The 22,300-nt window shown below is 36.8% G+C and overlaps 1 protein-coding gene across 2 annotated transcripts in view; it reads left to right on the top strand.

Moving 5' to 3' along the window:
* The first annotated feature begins 533 nt into the window (after positions 1 to 533).
* Positions 534 to 22,300, top strand: part of LOC106130147 (rho-related GTP-binding protein RhoN) — a 123,305-nt gene continuing 101,538 nt past the window's right edge. The window contains exon 1 of one of the 2 annotated variants that reach the window (XM_060948939.1): positions 534 to 815. The gene's annotated coding sequence lies outside the window, so the exon portion shown is untranslated. The remainder of the gene's footprint in view (positions 816 to 22,300) is intronic. The other variant, XM_060948940.1, reaches the window with a different exon arrangement.

Genomic DNA, 22,300 nt, shown 5'->3' with positions numbered 1-22,300 from the left:
TACGTGCATCATAATTGTTTCCCAGCTATTGTTTATATGTAACAACACCTCTGCTTACGCGAATTATCTCATACAGTAACCTTTATAATTATTTCATAATTCCCATCGTGTTCCCATCACTATTGTATACTGCGCTATCTCCCCAACGACAATAAACCGCCTTATAGCCTCATAATTAATGAGAGACCTCATACTTTCCCAGCGCAATCCCACGGGAATACTCTTAATGAACAACGCAACAAAGCCTTGAAGGCTCCTTTGAAACAATGACCCGTCCTCCTTGTTCTACGTCGGACAAAACCTAGATTTCTCATTGTTCTAGGGATGCGCTTTTGCAAACTGAATATAAAAATTTCACGGTCCAATCATCTTAATGTTAAAATACACCTATCTCTCTCATTCACCACCGGTTTTGTTAACCATCTCGCTCGCTTCGGAATCCTAGACGCAGCGCTGATATCGACGCAGCCTTATCAGTGTGCATTGTCTAAAACGTTTTATACGTTAACTGGCTTCAGATACAGATCAAATTCCGATGGAGTCATCTGGGTTCTGAGGTTGTTCACATACCTGAATGGCCGTAGTTTGTAGTATTCGAGAATGGAGTCAGCTCACATTGAACTGGGTAAAGTCAGTCAGTGTCGCTGTAGACTCGAAGGGAGACGGACGTTTCGCGTTTAGTGATTCCGTAGCCGGCATTTCGTGAGTGCGTAATGAAAGTGCCACATATTAATCTTACTGAGTGAAGTTTAGGACCATGTGCTTGTAATTTCGTAGTGCTGTGCCGCAACATTTTTTAATTTGGATTTTAAAAGGTGAGTTTATGACTTTTTGTATGATTTACTAAAGGATATGAGCGATTCGCTTATGGTATGCAACTTGGAACCAGTTTTTCGCCCGCTCAACCGTGGGAATTATATTGGTATTGCGTACTATTGCAAGTATTTTTGTCCTGGATTTTTATTTAGCATTCAGTTGGTGTCCTTCGATGTCAACAAGAATTTCAGCTAGCTTATTTTTTTTTATTGCAAAATAATCTTTCAATTTTCAAATTACCCCACACACACACACATTATATCCAAATATTTAACTTAGTTGCATTGCAAATTGTTTGTTTTAATACAATAATAGACTACAGTTATTATGTTAGACTATATTTTGCAGTAGTTAGAACACATACAGGCTATTTACTATGAATAACAAAAGATATCGTGATTATTTAAAAAATATGTACCATTTATTGTAATTTTAACCTTAAAAAAAATTAAATAGCGTTCAGTTTGTTTTCGTTTACAACGGAACTAGTAACGCACGCATAATATCCTGCCATTGTACAAGAAGTCTTTGAAGTCACCGATAGTTCACACATTACCCTCCTTCGATCGCAATCGGTTAAAAATTGCACGAACTTTATAGAAAGGACGTGCCTCTACTAACCAATCGCAGTGATAATGAGAAAACAATCGTATTTATTTATGTACACGAAATTATATATAGGAGCATTTAATACAGTAATTGTAGTACAAAGGTGCTACTTATTTCAATAGAAATCTTTTCAAGTAGACCCATGAGAGGAGAGATGAATATATCGTAATTTGTTGAATAGTTCCCTTTGCTCAGCTTTGTAAATTGATATGATCAGCGATATAATGGTGTAGCGTAGTGGGAATTTTCACAATTCCCAATTTTTACAGCACAGCGGCGCATCACTATTAAATGTTTCATCTATACTAATATTGTAAAGCTGAAGAGTTTGTTTGTTTGAACACGTTTGAACGCGCTAATCTCAGGAACTACTGGTTCGAATTGAAAAAATATTTTTGCGTTGAATAGACCACGACGAAGGCTTTAGGCTATATAACATTACGCTGCAACTATTAGGAGCGAAGAAATAATGGAAAATGTGAAAAAACGGGGTAAATTATTCATCGTTGAGGGCTTCAATGATGCTCAAAATAACTATTCCACGCGGACGAAGTCGCGGGTACAGCTAGTAATTTATAATGCAACGATTTTTGTGTTGTATTCTTTAAGAACTAAAAAAATATACCTACAAAGGTATAGTTTGTTTTGTGAAATGCGAATATAAAAGGTTTGAATCCTGACTGTTAAGCGACTACTGGACAGCATTTATAAACTGATTATCTTAATTGCTTTAAAGATTAAACACCTAATTTTATCTTTTAAGAATTAGAGCTAATCTACATTGAAACGTCGAGCCCCGTTCCCGCATATATATAGGATAGTAAAAAAATAATTAAATGTGGCACGTGGCGAACCATTGACATTGTAGCTCATCGTTTGCGGATCTTTTAGTTTTAAATAGTTGTAAATTTAGTGTAGACCGGTTTTAAAACCACATTTATTACGGCAACACCGGCAAGTTTAGAGAAATAAATGTTGCTATATTTCATTTTTTTTATTATTTTATTTTATTTTATAATATTCAGAAAATATACAGTCTTACATCCAGACTTAAAATTTTGTACACATGACGCAAACTTGAAATGAAAATATTAATTATTTAATAAATAAAATTGAAATACTTATTTTAACGTGAAAACGTGCATATTAAATTTAACTTAGTCATCAACAAATGAGAAAGCATGTTTTTATATCTATCAAATAGATATGTCTGTTTCTTTTGCTCTAATGTCTACTATCTCGTTCTATTTTAACGACTTAAAGAGCGGAGCGCGTCATTTTAGTGTAGACTAACAAAATGTACGATAACATTTACTTTAGATAAGATAATGTTGGTCTTATCAAACAAGCATCATTAAATATCAAAAAATTAGTCGTTAAACTGGAAGCGAAGTAAGTGGCTTACATGATGTTGTAAATTATGATAGCATACTAAAATATGGAGATAATATGTTAGGGACATACATATATAGTAGTTTAAACTCAATAGATACATACAAAAAATAATTCTTCATGTAGACGATCGGCTAGCAACCTGTCACTATTTGAATCTCAATTCTTTAATTAAGTCAAAAATTTGAACGTGGCAGCTATCAGTCTTTTCAAGACTGTTTGCTCTGTCTACCCCGCAAGGGAAATAGACGTGATTATATGTATGTAAAATATAATTCTCTTTGAATCCTGTTGTTCCCCAGTCTATCCATCCAAAATGGTTCACAAAAGTCATCTCTCTAAAATAGTGGTATCAATTCAAGATAACACGTAGACTGAGTATGTCAGAAATTAGTAGTGGGTTGATGTATGACAGAATCTTTATATTTGTACTATATTTGCATACACGAGAGGACGTCCTGGATAAAGGTCATGTCAAGAGTATACATAACCTAAACAAGTGAACTTGCATAAAGAAAGTAATGAATGTGGATGAAGCGATAGAAGTATGCAGGAATCGTGGCAAGCGGAAAGATGTAGACTCTGCCTAAAAAAAAAGTAAAAGTAAATTAAAAAGAATTTCTTTTTCATAAAACACCAAAACAAAAAAAAAGACAATAATAAAACAAGAGTATATGTACAAAAAAAGACAGGTAGTGATCACCGTTCTAACTATTTTATCTTTACAAAATTTAAGAGTAGGTACATCTCTATTGTCCAATGTGAAGTCTCTGCCTACAGTTCAAGGAAAGAGTGGTAACTTTATGAATGCTAGCTTTTTTTTTTATTAAAGCTATCATCCTCGTCAAATTGACATTCATGTCCTAATTAGCTTTTGAACGGGGCTTCGCCGCCGCCGCTTTAAAAAATAGCTTTGTAATTCCTAAAGGTACCAAATTTCACCAAACTTTCATCAAAATCGTTGAGTTGAGTGGTTTTTGAGTTTATTCGTTACAAACATATAAAAATACAAATCTTTTCTATTTATTATAAGTGTGGATGTATACAACCGTCCTCATTGAGAGATAATTAATATGGAATAACAGCATATGATAACGCGGCATTGTTATATTTATTCGTTATCAACTATGAATTTCCGGGCGTCGGTAAGTCTAGTTAAAATCTAGAACTGAAGTTATGTAAACGACTCCTTTTTAGTGGATATATATTTAGTGAATACCTAACTATTTATTGTACGGTTACAACTATATTAGAGAATAGAATTTTACATATTATTATTTATCAACTACAATATTATTTATTTGTCTACCCCGCATGGGATACAGACTTGACTATATGTATGTATATATGTATAAATTAAATAAATAAAGGATTACTATATTTTTTTGAGCATTTCATATTTTTCAGCTACAATTTTATAACGATAAGTCGCTATTTAGAGTAGCCGTTTTTTTTCTGTTTTTTTTTTGTCAAACACAGATATTACCTCCACTATTTACACACCTACATACCTACACTGGTACTTGAGTAATTGATATCAGGACACGTCACTCGTCGAAGGTTAAATATATTAATAAATGACATGCAAACAGCCTACAGCCTTGCGCCATTCCATTCATGCGTGGGACATAAATAAATGAATTATCTAGAATCACTAATGAGGTAAATTTTAAGTTAACATGTACCTATGCAATTCTTTAGAAAATTATGACCAATCTAAAGCCATTTCACGTGGAAGCCGTAAGAGGTGATTAAGGGAAGCACAACCCGCGGCAGCTTTGGTTTGAGGCAACGCAACCAGTTCACCAAACAGTCTGTTAATGTCGAACTTAAGTAATGGAGTACATACATATATAAAACTAGCTGTGCCCGCGACTTCGTCCGCTTGGAATAGTTACTTTGGGCATCACTGAAGCCCACAAGTATGAATAATTTTCCCCGTTATTTTTTTCACATATTCCATTACTTCTTTGCTCCTTATAGTTGCAGCTATATAACAATATCGCCTAAAGCCTTTCTCGATAAATGGTTTATTCAACGCAAAAATAATTTTTCAATTCGAACCAAACAAACTTTATAATATTAGTATGCCGTGTGGTTCCCGGCACCAATACAAAAAAGAATAGGACCACTCCATCTCTTTCTCATGGATGTCGTAAAAGCCGACTAAGGGGTAGGCTTATAAACTTGGGATTCTTCTTTTAGGCGATGGGCTAGCAACCTGTCACTATTTGAATCTCAATCCTATCTTAAAGCCAAATAGCTGAACGTGGCCTATCAGTCTTTACAAGACTGTAGGCTCTGTCTACCCCGCAAGGGATATAGACGTGATTATATGTATGTATGTATGTATTAGTATAGATCACTCCTCTTTTATTATTATTCATAAACTTACCACACTTTCCTGGAACTCTAAGCAGAGACATCATATTTGACAATAGAGATGTAAATTTTGCAAGGATTTATTCTATTAAAAAGCTAGCTATCCCGGAACGATAAGCAGAGACTACATCTTTCCACATGCCACGATCACTGCATACTTCCTTCGCTTCATTCATGTTCACAACACTCTTCATTTAATGCAAGATCGGCGGTTTCGACTACACGGAGTAATTTTAAATATTCCCAAGGAGACGAAACCCAAGGCAGAAGCGAGTCTATATACTAACGGGATATTGTTATAATAAAATAAATTTCAATACACTCGTCCACATAATTTTATTTGCTAGTCTCTCACGCGCACACCAACTCATAAATATTGCAAATGGCGCCTATTTTCCTGCGAAATTCCGCGCATATTGGAACGAAAATACTTACACTTTTTTTTCACGTTCCTGTCTGTTATAACATTTTTTTTTTATTAGTTCATGCCGGCGACTCCGCTCGTGTAAGTATATTAATTCATTTTATCATCCTTAACACAAAATATAAATTAGAAGCCGTGTGGTTCCCGGCACAAATACAAAAAAGAATAGGACCACTCCATCTCTTTCCCATGAATGTCGTAAAAGGCGACTAAGGGATAGGCTTACAAACTTGAGATTCTTTTTTAGGCGATGCGCTAGCAACCTGTCACTATTTGAATCTCAATTCTATCATTAAGCCAAATAGCTGAACGTGGCTATTCAGTCTTTTCAAGACTGTTGGCTCTGTCTGCCCCGCGAGGGATATAGACATGACCATATGTATGTATGTATAAATTAGAAGCACGATACACACAGAGCGTCAGTGGTCGAATGGTAAAGGTGCCCAGTTCAAACCCGTGTTGCGCATAACGGCACCGGTTCGAAATACACCGCGGCCACACATTAGTTTGATTACTAACCGATGATCTTAAGGTGATGGAAAACATCGTGAGGAAACCTGCACATCATTCAGGTAACTAGTGTGTAACCATGATCGATCCAATACGGGTCAAGTTTACCTGCAAAAGTCACGGAGGTCAGACGCTAGCAGAGAGTAGCTTCGTGTAATAACCTGATTCACCCAATTCAGGATCCCAATCAGGTCAAGGGCTTACCCCGGGCTCCTCTCCAGAGAAGTGAAGATGCAACCGGGACTAAAGCCAGGAGGAGGCGGAATGCGGTTTTCTCTTATGTATTATTACGGCCTCTGTGGCGCAGCGGTAGTACGCTTGTCTGTGACATCGGAGGCCCCGGGTTTGATTCCCGGCCTGATGATGAGAAAAGAACTTTTTCTGATTGGCCTGGGTCTTGCATGTTTATCTATAAAAGTATTTATTATAAAATATAGTATCGTTGGGTTAGTATCTCGTAACACAAGTCTCGAACTTACTTCGAGGCTAACTCAATCAGTGTAATTTGTCCCGTTTATATTTAATTATTTATTTATTTATGCTTGTTCCAACATAAAAACTAGTACATAAAAGTTTAACCTCCACCCCTCTAACTCAATTTTTTTTTGTATTGAGATTGTCAGTGAACGTTAACAGCGAACGAAGTCGCGGACAAGTAGAACTAAGAGACTAGTTGTTTTATGTCAAAGCATCGTTGCTCCAATTGAAATGGACCTTGGTATCAATTAGAATTCCGTTACAATTCTCAGCTCTCGCAAGAAGAGGTTGCCGGTTCCGTTCCAGAAAATCACGAGATTAGAAATCTGACCAACATGTGTTACGATATCATGTACTTAAGTATATCTACAAAACAATCCTACTAATATTATAAATGCGAAAGTTTGTGAGTATGTCAGTATGGATGTTTGTTGCTCTTTCACGCAAAAAATTCTGAACCGATTACGATGAAATTTGGTATGTAGGTAGCTGAAGACCCAGAATAACATATAGGCTACTTTTTACGTCTATTATCCTTTAGTCGCCTTTTACGACATCTATATGGGATATGGACGTTATTAAATGTATGTAAATATTCACGTCAACTTAATATTTTAAGTTTTTTTTTTATAAAATTCGAGTAGCACCCTCTTTTTTCTCTTTGTCACCAGGCCGGCATGGAAGCTTACACGAGACGAATCTGCGTCTAATCCCTTAGTCGCCTTATCAACTAATCTGCGTACATACATAATCACACCTCTTTCAGGCAGGCATATACTGTACCTCTACTAATCTAAATGGAAATAATTAACCTTACTGTCTTTTATCCTTTAGTTAAACAGCAAAAAAATTCCCTAATTAAGGATGTGTATGAGGCGGTTGGAAAAAATGTCACGTTAAGAAATAATTACACGTCCCGACACAAAACAGGTTATTTGGACGAAGTTACAGCTAGTAATATTTATGTAATAAACTTTGTACGTATAGTAAGTACCTTTTCGCAATAAATGTCACGAATTCCACTAATTAAGTTAGGGATGATTAACTTGACTACTTGTCCTACTATCCTACTACTATTATAAAGGCGAAAGTTTGTATGGATGTATGGATGTTTGTTACTCTTTCACGCAAAAACTACTGAACCGATTACCATGAAATTTGGTATGTAGGTAGCTGAAGACCCAGAATAACACATAGGCTACTTTTTATCCCAGAGTTCCCGCGGGATTGATAGGGTTTCCATGCGGACGAAGTCGCGGGCGGCCTCTAGTATTAAATATATTAGACACTAAATATTGCTTGCAGTATATATTTTTTGATTCTTTGACAAAAATAAAAAGAAAAGAAACAGTGCAAGGGTTATATTCAGCTGTCAGCCGGACGTGGCCTTTCAGTCTTTTCGAGAGTGTAAGCTCTGTCAAGCCTGTGAGGGATAAAGACGTGATTATACATATGTATGTACAAAGGTACAACGGAAGAGTTTCATTTGAAATGGTAAGTATTCAGTTTACCATTTCAAATGAAACTCTTCCGGCAGATCCTTGATTGGAAAAGTTAAAGATCTTTATGCAAAATATAAACAATTTTTTTTTCAGAGCAATACGTTTAAAGATTTCTTCAGTTATCTTTCTATCCCTTTTTTTATATATAAGTTAGTAACTTTAACTCACGGTTGCGATTGAGAATTGTTGTCCCTTACTTATAGGAAAATTTTACTACGGCGCAATTCAGCATCACGTGCAAAAGAATGTTTTACATGTTTATCGCAAATGCCACGGGCACTATATATACTACTAGCTGTGCCCGCGACTTCGTCCGCTTGAGGGCTTCAATGATGCCTAAAATACTGGTATAGTTATTTTAAGCATCATTGAAGGATGAATAATTTCCCCCGTTTCTTCACATTTTCCATTGTTTCTTCGCTCTTAAAGTTGCAGCGTGATGTTATATAGCCTAAATAAAACCTTCCTCGATAAATGGTCTATTCAACACAAAAATATTTTTTCAATTCCAACCAGAAGTTTCTGAGATTAGGGCGTTCAAACAAACAAACTCTTCAGCTTTATAATATTAGTATAGATAACGGGTTTTTACCGAGATGAAAGTTAGTTAAGTACGTATACCTTAAACTTCTAGAAAATTGTTTCAGTACATAACGCGTGGAGCGATAACAAACAAATAAACTTACTTTCGCATCTCATATATTAATTGGGATCCTTCGCGAACTCTTTTTATGTTCGGGACGAAACATACAAGATAGCAAAAGTTATTTTTTATCAAGACTTGACATTTAAAACGCGCATACTCCCACAGCGTCTCGACAAATAGATCCATTGTATAATGTCAAACACACGACAAGAATAAGAACAATACTAAGATGTTCTTATTTCCTTGAACTAATTACGGAAATTAATAGTCACATTATGTTCCAACAATTGTTATTAATGTTATGATATCCTAATTCGTAACATTGTGGGAGGCCTACTAAGCGTCTACAAAATTAGACTCGTGCATGGGTAAAGATATAAATACATATAAACATGATCGTCGTAAAAGGCGACTAAGGGCTTATAAATTTTAGATTCCTCGCGTAGGCGATGGGCTAGCAACCTATTTGCTTTTTCAATCCCTGTTCTTTCATAAAACCATACAGATGAACGTGGCCTTGTTGGCTCTGTCTACCCCGTTAAGGCCGTTAGACGTGGTTATATTTATGCATGTATGTTACGCTAATTCCATTGTTAACAATTAAAGAACAATTCTTTCAAGAACAATTAAAGAATCCCTTGCGGGGTAGACATGCCAACAGTCTTGAAAAGACTGAATGGCCACGTTCAGCTATTTGGCTTAATGAAAGAATCCCAAGTTTGCAAGCCTATCACTTAGTCGCCTTTTACGACATCCATGGGAAAGAGATGGAGTGGTCCTATTCTTTTTTGTATTGTTGCCGGGAACCACACGGCAATTTTCAATATTGGATACAAGGTATTACTTATTGACGTGACACATTATATCTACTACCGCTTCCAAAAAGTAAAAGAAGCGGCGGAACAAACTATACTGCAGCATTTTCACCGGCCATCTATTTACAATTTACTACAAATGTATAAATAAAATTTAGGTACTACAAATCTCACCAATGTAATAAATAAGCGAGAGATTACACCACGGAATTTGAACTGTTTGTCTTGTAAGAACGTCCCTAACATAAATTACTTAATCTCAACTTGGCTACGAATTCGGATTCCCCGCACAACTTTTAATTTAGTTAAACTATGTCGGTTTAGTTAACCAAATCACACAACAGTATATATTTATAACGCGGAATTAAATTCATAACTAATACTGTTTGAACACTACTATGTCTGGAATTCTAGATAAATCATATAATCACGTCTATGCGGGGTAGACAGAGCCAACAGAATTAATGGAAATTGATAAAGAAACATGTACAGTGGACAGCATATCAACCTACCAAATATGTAGAAAAAAGCAATCAAATTCACTCCAAATTCGCCACTATAACCGCGTCATACAGTTTAATGTAGGTTAACTTGACATGCAGTTGACTGTACCTGAGGTTTTTCGTGTAAAAATAAAGTGTATAAAGGCATTCCGTATATCCCTATCAGTCTACAAAGGAAGAGATTTATATACATTTCTACTTACACCTTTTTTATCATGTTATTTCAACTTGATGACACTTTTTGCAAAACTGAAAAAGTATATAGAGAAGAGCGAACAACAACTAAGGCTGTGTACACAATGCAAGCGCCACATAAACTTATCCGACAGAGAGCAAGTGCATTGTAGCGACGAATGAAATAAACATGCCGCTAGAACGACTCCTTATTATTGCATGGCGCCGACACTCACACCGATGAGATTCTTAGTGACTTCAGGCCTTAAGATATAAGAAATTGCAAATGTTTCAATACATGGCATGGTTATCTTACCAAGGGACATTGAATTATGAACCTTTTAATATATAAATATAAAATCCACTCCATATCGTTCCCATAGGTGTCGTAAAAGGCAACTATGAGGATAGGCTTATAAACTTTGGATTCTTCTTTTAAGCGATGGGCTAGCAACCTGTCACTATTTGAATCTCAATTCTATCACCAAGCCAAAAAGCTGAACGTAGCCTATCAGTCCTTTCAAGACTGTTGGCTCTGTCTATCCCGCAAGGGATATAGACGTGACTATATGTATATATATATAATATAAAATAAAGTCTCTTTTCTGGATAGGTAGGCAGAGAAAATAACTTTCAACTTGCCATGATTCCTGTGTCCTTCTATCGTTTCATCTTCAAGGTGCCGTGTGAGTCTCGGCATTTTAAAATAGAACCACCACATATCTTACCCATGGATGACGAAAAGGCGACTAAGGGTAAGGCGTACTAACTGGGGATTCTGTTTTTGGGCGATGGGCTAGCAACTTGTCACTATTTGAGTCTCAATTCCATCATTGACACATATATTGTAGTTTGCGACAAAACTTTTGAAGGTGGCGCTATCGTCGCTTTTTGTAGATGACAATGAATGTTTTCCTTTTTTGTAAGTGGCGTGGCCATTTTGTCATTAAGATATCTTTAAAAAGCAAATGGCTGTTTATTATTTTACAGTACGGTGTAACTGCAGCCTTATTCGCAGTAATGTAGCCTGCACTTTATCGCGATTGTTGCTCTGGTTTCTGCTTCATTAACATACAGACCCTGGGCTGAGTGCTCGTCTGTGGCTGTAAGGTGTCCTGGCTGAAAGCTGGAGTATAAGTCTCGCTATACCATTAAGTGTGTGGCGTGTGGTTCGTGACACTTAGAATATGTAAATAAATACGGGACAAATTACACAGATTGAGTTAGCCTCGAAGTAAGTTTGAGACTTTTAGGAGATACTAACTCAACGGTACTGTATTTTATAATAAATACTTATATAGATAAACATCCAAGACCCAGGCCAATCAGAAAAAAATCTTTTCTCATCCATCATGCCCTGGCCGAGATTTGAATCTGGGAACTCCGGTGTCATAGAAAAGCGCTACGCCACAGAGGCTGTTATAAAATACCACTCCATATCTTTCCCATGGATGTCGTAGGTAATAGGCGACTAAGGGAAATGAAAAACTTGTGATTTTTCTTATAGGCGATAGGCGGACCACCTGTCACTATTTGAATCTTAATTCCATCATTAAACCATACACTTAAAGCTGAACGTGTTACGGCCTTTTAGTCTGTATATACATATTTGATTACGTATGTATATACATATTTGATTACGTGCAAATTCTCAGCTTTCTTAGATTTATACACGGGTTTAAATGTAGAACTCTAAATTGACCGCCCCCGTAGCACGGCACGCGCGATGCCGTTTTTATCGCGGGCGAACTATCGCTGTCCCGTTTCGCGTCATAATAAAAAGCGAAACAGCGATAGTTTTTAGTCGACGAAAAATGTCATCGCTTGCGACGGTACGAGGGCTGGTCCCAATTATTACAATAAAATGAGTTTTTGTAAAAACTGGACGCAACATGGCCAATAAAAAAGTTTCAGGAAATGCCTACTTTTACCCTTTTCATTATAATTTATGTCTGTCTGTTTCAAAATGGCTATAAAACCGGTCACAATATGTAACATTTATTATGCAACGAAAAAACAACGGCTTTCCTACACCTTGTGGTCATTAAATACATGACATTTGTACTTAAAGTTACTTGAGGTCGGTGGGGTTATTCAAGAACAAGAGCATATGTCATATCATCCCTCTCTTTCTAGCTCTGAGTCAAGCCAACATTTATAAAAAGAGACAGAAGATGACATTGTCAACGTTCGTTAAAGTCATTAGTGTGTAACTACGTATAGCGGTATTTTAAATACTTCTTACCATACTTAGCTTACTCTTCCCTTACGAATTAGACAGAGCTAAAAGTCTCGAAAAGACAGAAGACCTTCAGCTTTGTGGCTTAATAATAGAATCAAGATAGTCGGATAGAATGGTAGAATTAAGAATCACAATAAGTATAACTACTTACATATAATAGTTCTTTATATAATCCAGTTTTATTTTTATTCAAGAAGATATAGTGATTTTATAATTAGAAATTTCGTTTTTTATTTTTTTTATTATAATTTCTAATCAATTAATAGGATTTAAAATAATGTTTATATTTACAACTAGAATGATCACTTTTATATGTATATATTTATTATTACAAAACTCAGCTCGACTAATAGACACTTTATGCTTTGTTCATCTCAATTAGCCTTCAAGGTTCATCATGAATGAACAGAACAAATGAGTTGATAGCATTCAATGAATAGCCATTATTCCTCAACTATTTCACTCAATTATCGCCGAAATCATAAAAGCCGAATAACTGAATAATGACTTATTTTCGCCGTGTACCTACCTACTGTGTTCTTGTGTGCCGTGTGGTTCCCGGCACCAATAGAAAAAAAAAGAACCACTCCATCTCTTTCCATTGGATGTTGTTAAAGGCGACTAAGGGATAGGCTTATAAATCTGAGATTCTCCTTAAAGGCGATGGGCCTAGAAACCTGTCACTATTTCTATATCAATTCTGACATTAAGCCAAACAGCTGAACGCGGCCTATCAGTCTTTCTTGGCAGGTTTTTTTTCTCTTTTCCACACCTATCGCTGTCCCGTTTTACGTCATAAAACAAGCGAAACGGCGACAGATTTTCGTGCGATATCGACGGCGTCGCGCGTGCCATACGCGGGGTCCGATTTTCGACATTTTTCGCCAATAATATGACAATAATAATATAGTCAGTAACTATGTTCTATAGTCTTGGACTATGCACTAAAAATAGGAACTTATTCTCACTGAAGTCTTAGCACAAATTTTTAAACGAACCAGATGCAGATAATAATATATTACATACCTACATACAAACATACATATGGTCACGTCTATATTCCTTGCGGGGTAGACAGAGCCAACAGTCTTGAAAAGACTGAATGGCCACATTCAGCTATTTGGCTTAATGATATAATTGAGATTAAAATAGTGACAGGTTGCTAGCCCATCGCCTAAAAAAGAATCCCAAGTTTGTAAGCCTATCCCTTAGTCGCCTTTTACGACATCCATGGGAAAGAGATGAAGTGGTACTATTCTTTTTTGTATTGGTACCGGGAACCACACAGCACCATAATATATATTCTGTGCAATATAGATAAAAAAAATATTCACCTAAATATTTCAACCTCAGCATAGCGGAAATACTGGACACGAAAATAGTCAAAAAATGTCGGCTGCTATTCTCCAAAAGCAGACTTAGTATTTTTTTTAAATCCTTTCCACAGACTTTTCAAGTTTTCAGATTATGAGAAGGTTCATTTAAATATTCTCTCGAAAATATATTTTTAGAAAAACATTCTTTCATTCAGACAATCTGTTGCAGACTTTCTTTATGTTGAAATAATAATTTTCTAATTAAAATCGGTGTCGTGTGGTGCTTGGCAGTTTAGAAGAGCACTTCATCTCATTCTTGTTGTAAAATAAGTACCTACTTACATCTAATGCAGAAATTAATATTTAATTAATTAGGTAGTTAATTATTATTAACTTTAACTGGCCGGTACTCAAAAAAGTTTAAGTTAGACAGCTTCGATAGCTGACTTACTTAAACTATCTGCTAACTAACTTACTAACGTATCTAACTAACTTAAACTTTTCTATCCCTAATCCCAAATACTATTAAAAGTATGTTTGTCAGTTACTTCTTCACGGTTAAACTATTGAATTAATTTTGAAGAAACTTAATATAAATCATAGAAATTGGAATAAATATAGATACATTATAGGTACCTATAGTTTGTAAGTACATCATTTTTAGAAAAGGACTGAAGATGGAGCCACGCTTGAAACATAGTTTCAATAATGTAACGAAGTTAAATACATAAAAGGTCTTGATAGGGCTGACTGACCATTGTATCAATAACTACATCCGACATGACATGTGACCTGCGGCTAGCACACTGCGCGCGCGCACGTGGCTACTGACAGCACCGACATCGAGATATATTTATTAAAACAGTCGTAATACAGACGATGTATTATCAAACTATTAGCATAGACGTTTATTAAAATTATGGGGTAGTGGCAGCCCCTATATAAGGGATGCGCGACGGTTGTTCGTTTTCATTCGAGCAGCGGCGGTCCTGAGGTGAACATCGTATTCGACGTGTCTTGTGAGCGATATTGTTTTTCTTTTATTCCGTTATTTTGTTCCATTAACTTAAATTTTGTTAATTTGATTTGTTATTTTGAAAGAAATTAAAGCTAGGTATCCGGTAATTGTTTTTTTTTATTGAAACCTACTTCTCATAGCTTATAAAACAATGAATATATATATTTTGTGGTGGTTCCCGGCACCAATACACCACCACCAAAAGGCGACTAGGGATAGACTTACAAACTTGGGATTTTTTTAGGCGATGGGTTAACAACCTGTCACTATTTGAATCTCAATTCTATCATTAAGATAAATAGCTGAACGTGGCCATTCAGTCTTTTTAAGACTCTTGGCTCTGTCTACCCCGCAAGGGATATAGACGTGACTTTATTATGTAGGTAGCTATATATAGTAAACGCAAAATATATATATATTTTGCGTTTACTTAGTGATTGACTGACTTACTGCATGAGAGACAAAACGACATCAGCCAAAACTACTGAGACGTTTAAATTTCTTGGGAGGTTTACAAATCTAAGTGATGATAACCCGGAATACCTACAAGTATGCAAAAAAAGCATTATTTATCGTTTAAAACGCTGTTGCGCCGCGAGTATTATCTAGTCTATATTTATATAAATAGATTTTCATTTTGAACCTTCGAATCATCATATTTCTCCTGCATTAGTCCCGGTTAGATCCTCAACGCTCTTTCATCCAGTCGCCTGAATGTGCAGTTTTTCTTGCCGTAATCATCATCAGTTTGTTCTCAAACTAGCATTTTCGGCATGTTTGTCGGAAAGTTTGCCCTTCTTTTCCATATTATTTAATTCGCTGAACCAATTTCTATCAAATCATAAGTATTGCGAAACTTCCAACACGCTAATAGAGAGATTTTAAAGAGCTGGTCAAACAAAAAGGTCGGTATATAACCAAGCAGACAATAAACCCAGGAACTGGTGTAAGAATTTATATTTGCGGTCCAGCCCCCTGGGGCCGCCTCGCAATTACAGCGAAATGAAAGAAGCTAGCTATCGCCAGCATTCACTAACTTCGCTGGACAAATACTTTAAAAAATCGGCGTGAAAAAGACACAAAGCTAAAGTATACATTGGCTATGATAGTTGCCTCACTTGGTCCTTCGCAGCCCATGACAGAAAGCAATGGAAGGTGCTTTTTGCCACGGGCTGCGAAGGACCAATTTATTTTAAGTGGATGTTATGAAAGACTTGAGGAGTAAGTAATTTGAGCTAGTTAACCAATGGAGTCTGATGTACTTAAACAGCAAGAAGCGCACATCGAAGGGGTGTAAGTAGGTGGGTGAACTAGGTGCCAGGAGTCCCACACTTTCAGGTTGAAGTCCAGCGGGGTTGTCCGAAAAAAAGATTATTTTTCTTAAATTAATGAGCTAACTCTTGTCGGTGGAGTTAAGTGAAGCTTCCTCCATTCATGTCTTTTCCCTGTTGTTTTTTTTTATTTGTTTGTTGTTTTTTTACGAGTATAAAGAGGCAAAGGAAGACCAAGAATGAATTATTTTGATCAAATAAAGCAAAAAATAAAAAGTATTACCCCTTCGAAAACAAAAATAGATTAAACTGGATATCTACGTGTAATAACATACTTTTAGACCACGGTCTCTCTCGAGGGACGACTAATGAAATTAGGACATAAGCCAGACAAATAAATGACACGACTTTTCCGCCAACGCAATACATTCCTTAAAAATATTTCCAATAATAATTTGTAAACTCTTCTTAGTATTTTCCCTCAAATACTGATATTCAAATTGGTTATCTCATTTCAATTATGGAGCTAAAACCAATTTATAAAACAATAACAATCACCAGAATAATATCCATTGAAAATTATTTGCAGCTATTTAAAGGACCGATGTAATTTATGAAGACGTAACTGTTAAATTGGATGCTAATAATGCTTACTTATTTACAACCTGTTCTAATAATTTATAGTCAACGTGGCCCATATTAACATGAATTTGTCTTACATACTTAGGTCGTAGATTAGTTTTATTAATATCATTCAAACTCAGATTACACATACTTACATACGTTATAAACACGTCTTTGGAAGTTACGGGGTAAATAAAGCCAGTCTTGATAAGACTGAAAAACGTTCAGCTATGTGTATAATTACACAAATCTAATTTAAATATGTAAAACTTAATTAAAAATTTATCGTGTTACCATGTTATACCATCTAAGCCGCCATCTTTTAGTTTTAAGTGTTTAAAGTTGTAAAGAGAGAAAGAGAGAATGAAAATATTTTTTTGGATTAATACAAAATTATAACAAAATCTGTACAAGAGTTTAGCCGTAAAAGACAAACATAAAAACACACAAAACTTTCACATGATGGGTTAAAAAATATTCTGGGCCTAAAAAGTGGGACAGGATAAATAGGCCAAGAACTAAATTAAATTTGTTATATTTCAGCGTTAGGGAGTTTATTACTTAGTTCTCACCTTTAATTTCTCGATTTTAATTAGAATCTATTGAAATTATACTCTTAAGTGCCGGTAATTAAATTTCGATTTAATTAATTACATGAATATTAGCCGCCGAGTTGCCTTATTATTTTGAAACATTTTACATTATATACGATATCTCCTGTTACTCAGAGGGGTAGGCAGAAACTATATTTCCACTTGCCACGATTTTTGACCTGCACACTTTTTACCTTTATCAATCTTTTTATGCAAATTTGTCAGTTATGGTATGGTAAGGTATATATGGCTTTTGACTTGACCTATGATAAGAACGTCCTCATAAGTGATACGATATGTTCATCATTTTCTAGATGTCTTATCACATAGTTTTAGACTTTTGATGGCCTCTGTGGGATAGCACACTTTATCTGTGACACCGGAGATCTCGGGTTCGAATCGTTCGAAAAGAGCTTTCTCTGATTCGCCTGGCCCTTGGATGTTTATATGTATTTATAATAAAATATAGTATCTTTTAGTAAGTATCTCTTAACACAAGTTTCGAACTTAATTCTATTATTAAAGCCAAATAGCTGAACGTGGCCTTTCAGTCTTTTTAAGACTGTTGGCTCTGTCTGCCCCGCAAGGGATATAGACGTAATGATATATATTTATGTCGAACTTATTCGAGGTTAACTAAATCTGTGTAATCTGTTTCGTATATATATTTATTATATAAAAAAAGACTTCCATGAGTAGAGTCGCAGGCTACATAACATAATGCGCACAAAGATCATGCATTTAGACATCATATGACATACATACATACAATCAGAGCCACATTAGTCATTAAAAAACTGAAAAGCTTAATTCAGCTGTATGGCTTGATGATGAAAATCAAATTCAGATAGTGACAGGTTGCTAGCCAATCGCCTACAAGAAGAATCCCAAGTTTATAAGCCATTCTCTAAATCGTCATTTACGACATCCCTGTAAATATAGAGCAATCTTATTCTAAAATGTCGGGAACCACACGGCACATCATGGAATAATGAACTAAATTTCAATCACTTAATGCACGGTACACTCACGCACAGAAACGTAAGCGATTGTACCGCGGCTTTTTCAACCGTCATTACGAGCAAACAGCACTTACGCCACGACAGTTGTAACAGCGAGTGGAAAAGTGTTAACGCATTCAGGTCATGTTGTAGGAGATTATATTAATTATTAGAGTTATTTGGATTTGGCAACAGTGCCTCGTATATAGGAGCATTTCTATATTTAATTATTGTTTTAAGATGATTGCGCTTAATATAGAAAAGAACTCTTTAATGGGATATTTTTTCTTTCACTTACCTTTCTAAGTCTTCTTAAGATGAACAACTGCTATAAAAATCTGATATAACTTTTAGGATTGTTGAAATCGCTTCAGCAGATTAAAAATGACTGTTTATTAGTTTAAGCTTAAACATACATACATACATAAAATCACGCCTCTTTCCCGGAGGGGTAGGCAGAGACTACCTCTTTCCACTTGCCACGATCTCTGCATACTTCTTTCGCTTCGTCCACATTCATAACTCTCTTCATACAAGCTCGGCGGTTTCGGGTACTTTTGACCTGACCCTTTACCAGGACGTCCTTAATTTGATCAAGATACGTTCGTCTAGGTCTTCCCACTCCGACCTTTCCCTCCACACTCTCCTTGTATATCTGCTTAGTCAACCTGCTTTCATTCATCCTCTCCACATGACCGAACCATCTTAACATACCCTTTTCTATTCCTGTAACTACATCTTCTTTCACATCACAACATTCCCTTATCACGCTGTTCCTTATCCTGTCACTCAATTTCACACCCATCATACTCCTTAACGCTCTCATTTCCACTGCATTTATTCTGCTTTCATGCTTCTTTTGCCATACCCAACTTTCACTCCCATACATTAATGTCGGGACCAACACGCCCCTGTGCACAGCCAGTCGAGCCTTTTTGGATATTTTCTGACTGCTCATAAAGGCATGCAAAGCTCCATTCACCATGTTCCCCGCGTTCACTCTCCTTTCAATATCACTATCATACTTGCCATCTGATGTAAACTTTGATCCTAGATATACAAACTCTTTCACTTGCTCCACTTTTTCTCCTCCAATCAAAATATTACATGCTGTCATTTCTTTCTCCATTTCAAAAACCAGTGTTTTAGTTTTACTTACGTTCACTTTCATTCCTTTCTCTTTTAAAGCTTCATGCATACAGTTTACCATCTCCTGTAACTCCTCCGCTGATGACGCCAGTATAACCTGATCGTCGGCATAGAGCAGACATTTGACGAGTAACTCATTCATCCTTAATCCACTTTTAGACTCTTTCAAATCTGTCAAACAGCTATCCATAAATAGGTTGAACAGCCACGGTGACGCAACACATCCTTGCCTAACGCCTTTCTCAATCTTAAACCACTCAGTGTGCGCTCCGTTTATCCTGACACAAGCACTCGAATCCTCATATAAGGATTTCAGTGCTCGTATTAAGAGACTGCTCACCCCATGCATAGAAAGTGCTGACCACAATTCATTCCTCTCAACTCTGTCATAGGCCTTTTCCAGATCTACGAATGTGCAATAGACTTTTTGACTCTTGGCCAAAAACTTTTCGGCTATGCACCGCAAGGAAAAGACCTGATCAGTACATCCCATTCCCTTTCGAAATCCCGCTTGAGCATCCCATATTTTGTCATCAGTTTCATTCCTGACTCTATTAATCAATACCTTAGCATACAATTTGCCGACGACGCTAAGCAGGCTTATACCACGATAATTTTTGCAGTCCAGCTGTGACCCTTTTCCTTTGTAAAGTGGCACGATAACAGCCTTACACCAATCTTTTGGTACTCGGCCGCTTCTCCAACACAAATTGAAAAGGCAGTACAACTGACTAGCTACTACGCCTTTTCCTGCTTTAAGCATCTCGACCGACACTCTATCTCACACCCAGCAGCCTTTCCCGCTTTCATACTCTTAAGTGCTTCCACAATTTCGAACATTTCAATTTCGCCTTCCATCTCATTCTCTTTTTCTTCGCTATAGCAGAAATCTTTCTTATTTCCTTCCCTCTTTTCAAATAAACTTTCAAAATAGTCCTTCCATATCTTTAGTACACATTCTTCTCCTTTCACAACGCTACCATCCTGGCATCTGATCCTAGTCAGCTCTCTGGTTATAGTATTTCCTCGGGCTGACCTTACGGATTTCCAGAATACTTTCAGATTTGACTGAAAGTCTTCTGATAGCCTTTTATCAAAATCCTCTTTATACTCTTCTTTCTTTCTAATCACAGCTTTCTTAACCAAATCTTTCATTTTCTTATATTCCTTACGTGCTTCATTCACATCTTCATCTATAACCTCTTGCATTCTTAAGTTAGCTTTTGCTGCTAACAAATCCAGCCATGCTTTCTTCTTTAATCGCACAAGTTCTTGCACATCTTTACTCATCCACGCATTTTTGTGATTTTTTTCTTTCCTTCTTCTACTTACACCACACACTTCAACAGCTACTTTCACAATTCTTTCTTTAAATTCCTTCCATCCATCTTCAATATCGCTCATTTCCTCTAAATCTTCAAATTCATCCTTCAGTCTATTAATATACTTCTTACCTACATCCATATCTTGCAAATTTTCTACTTTTACTCTTTCCAAAGCGCTGGTTTGCTCCCTTACCCTGTGCCGCCAGCGATTGAAGATACCCCTTATCCGGGATATCACCAGTAAATGGTCCGAGTCAATGCCAGCACCGCGATATGCACGGGTATCCAGCACTTTGTTCTTCAATCTTTCATCTACAATCACAAAGTCTATCATACTTTTTAAAATACCTTCCACTCTTGTGTAGGTGTGGATCTCTTTATGTTGAAACATTGAGTTCGACACAAAAAGATCCCACTCTAGACAAATTTCTAATACACTTCTTCCATTATCATTCACCTTTTCGTCACCAAACGCACCAAGCACCTTTTCATATCCATCACGCTTTACACCCACCCATCCATTAAAATCACCTAACATAATAATCTTCTCATTTGGCTTGGTAACTTTCAATACTTCTCTTACACTATTCCAGAACTCCTCGTTTTCGCTTTTTGCTGATGTTGTACCCCTCGAACCCACATCCCAAGGTGCATAAACACCTAGAACGAAGATCCGAGTGATTCCAACTTTCAGCCTAATCCATAGAAGACGAGGGCTGACACACTCATACTCATTCACGCACTCAGCCATTCGTGCAGAAAGAATTAGACCGACCCCTTGACAGCCTCGGCTGGTACTGGAAATTCCAGACCAATACGCCGTGTAAGGGCCGTGCTGCGTCGCGTCGCATCCTTTCCGCTTCGTTTCATTCACGCACAACACATCCAAACGTCTTTCATCCATCATCTGGCATACTTCCTCAATCTTATCCTTCATTCCTCCTCTTACATTCATCGTCGCAAAGCGGCTTTCAGCAGACCGCATACCGCTCCCGCCGGGAACGAGACGTGATGGGGTGCGGACACCATCGCCGCCATTTATATGCTTTTTAAGGTTCATAATGCGATTCCCACGAGACGCTAGGGAAAAATGTTGTCCACCCCAGCAGAGCCCCGCATGCCAGGGTAAGGCTAGCCATTACCTGGGGGTCGCCCAACCCCATGGCGGAAGTGGCACGCTCGAGACTAGGCTCGCCCCTAGCCATGCATCCATCGGCGCGGCAGACCTTAGATTGGCAGGGATTTACATTAAAGAGGAATCCCATTTCTATCCCTTAGTCGGCTCTTACGACATCCGTGGGAAAGAGATGGAGTGGTCCTATTCTTTTGTAATGGTGCCGGGAACCACACGGCACTTTAAGCTTAAACTTTTTTGTAAATCACAGCAAAGACAAAAATGTTATGTCTTCATAACCAAATGACAATTTAATGTAATTAAATTATAGAGAACAGAAGAAAATTACATTTCCAGAAATAATATATCTAACAGGATAGTATCTCATTTGGAGCGC

This window comes from Amyelois transitella, chromosome 17 (assembly GCF_032362555.1).
Source record: "Amyelois transitella isolate CPQ chromosome 17, ilAmyTran1.1, whole genome shotgun sequence".
Taxonomy (NCBI): Eukaryota; Metazoa; Arthropoda; class Insecta; order Lepidoptera; family Pyralidae; genus Amyelois; species Amyelois transitella.
Note: the sequence above shows the minus strand (reverse complement) of the source record. Positions and strands in the feature narration are given on the sequence as shown.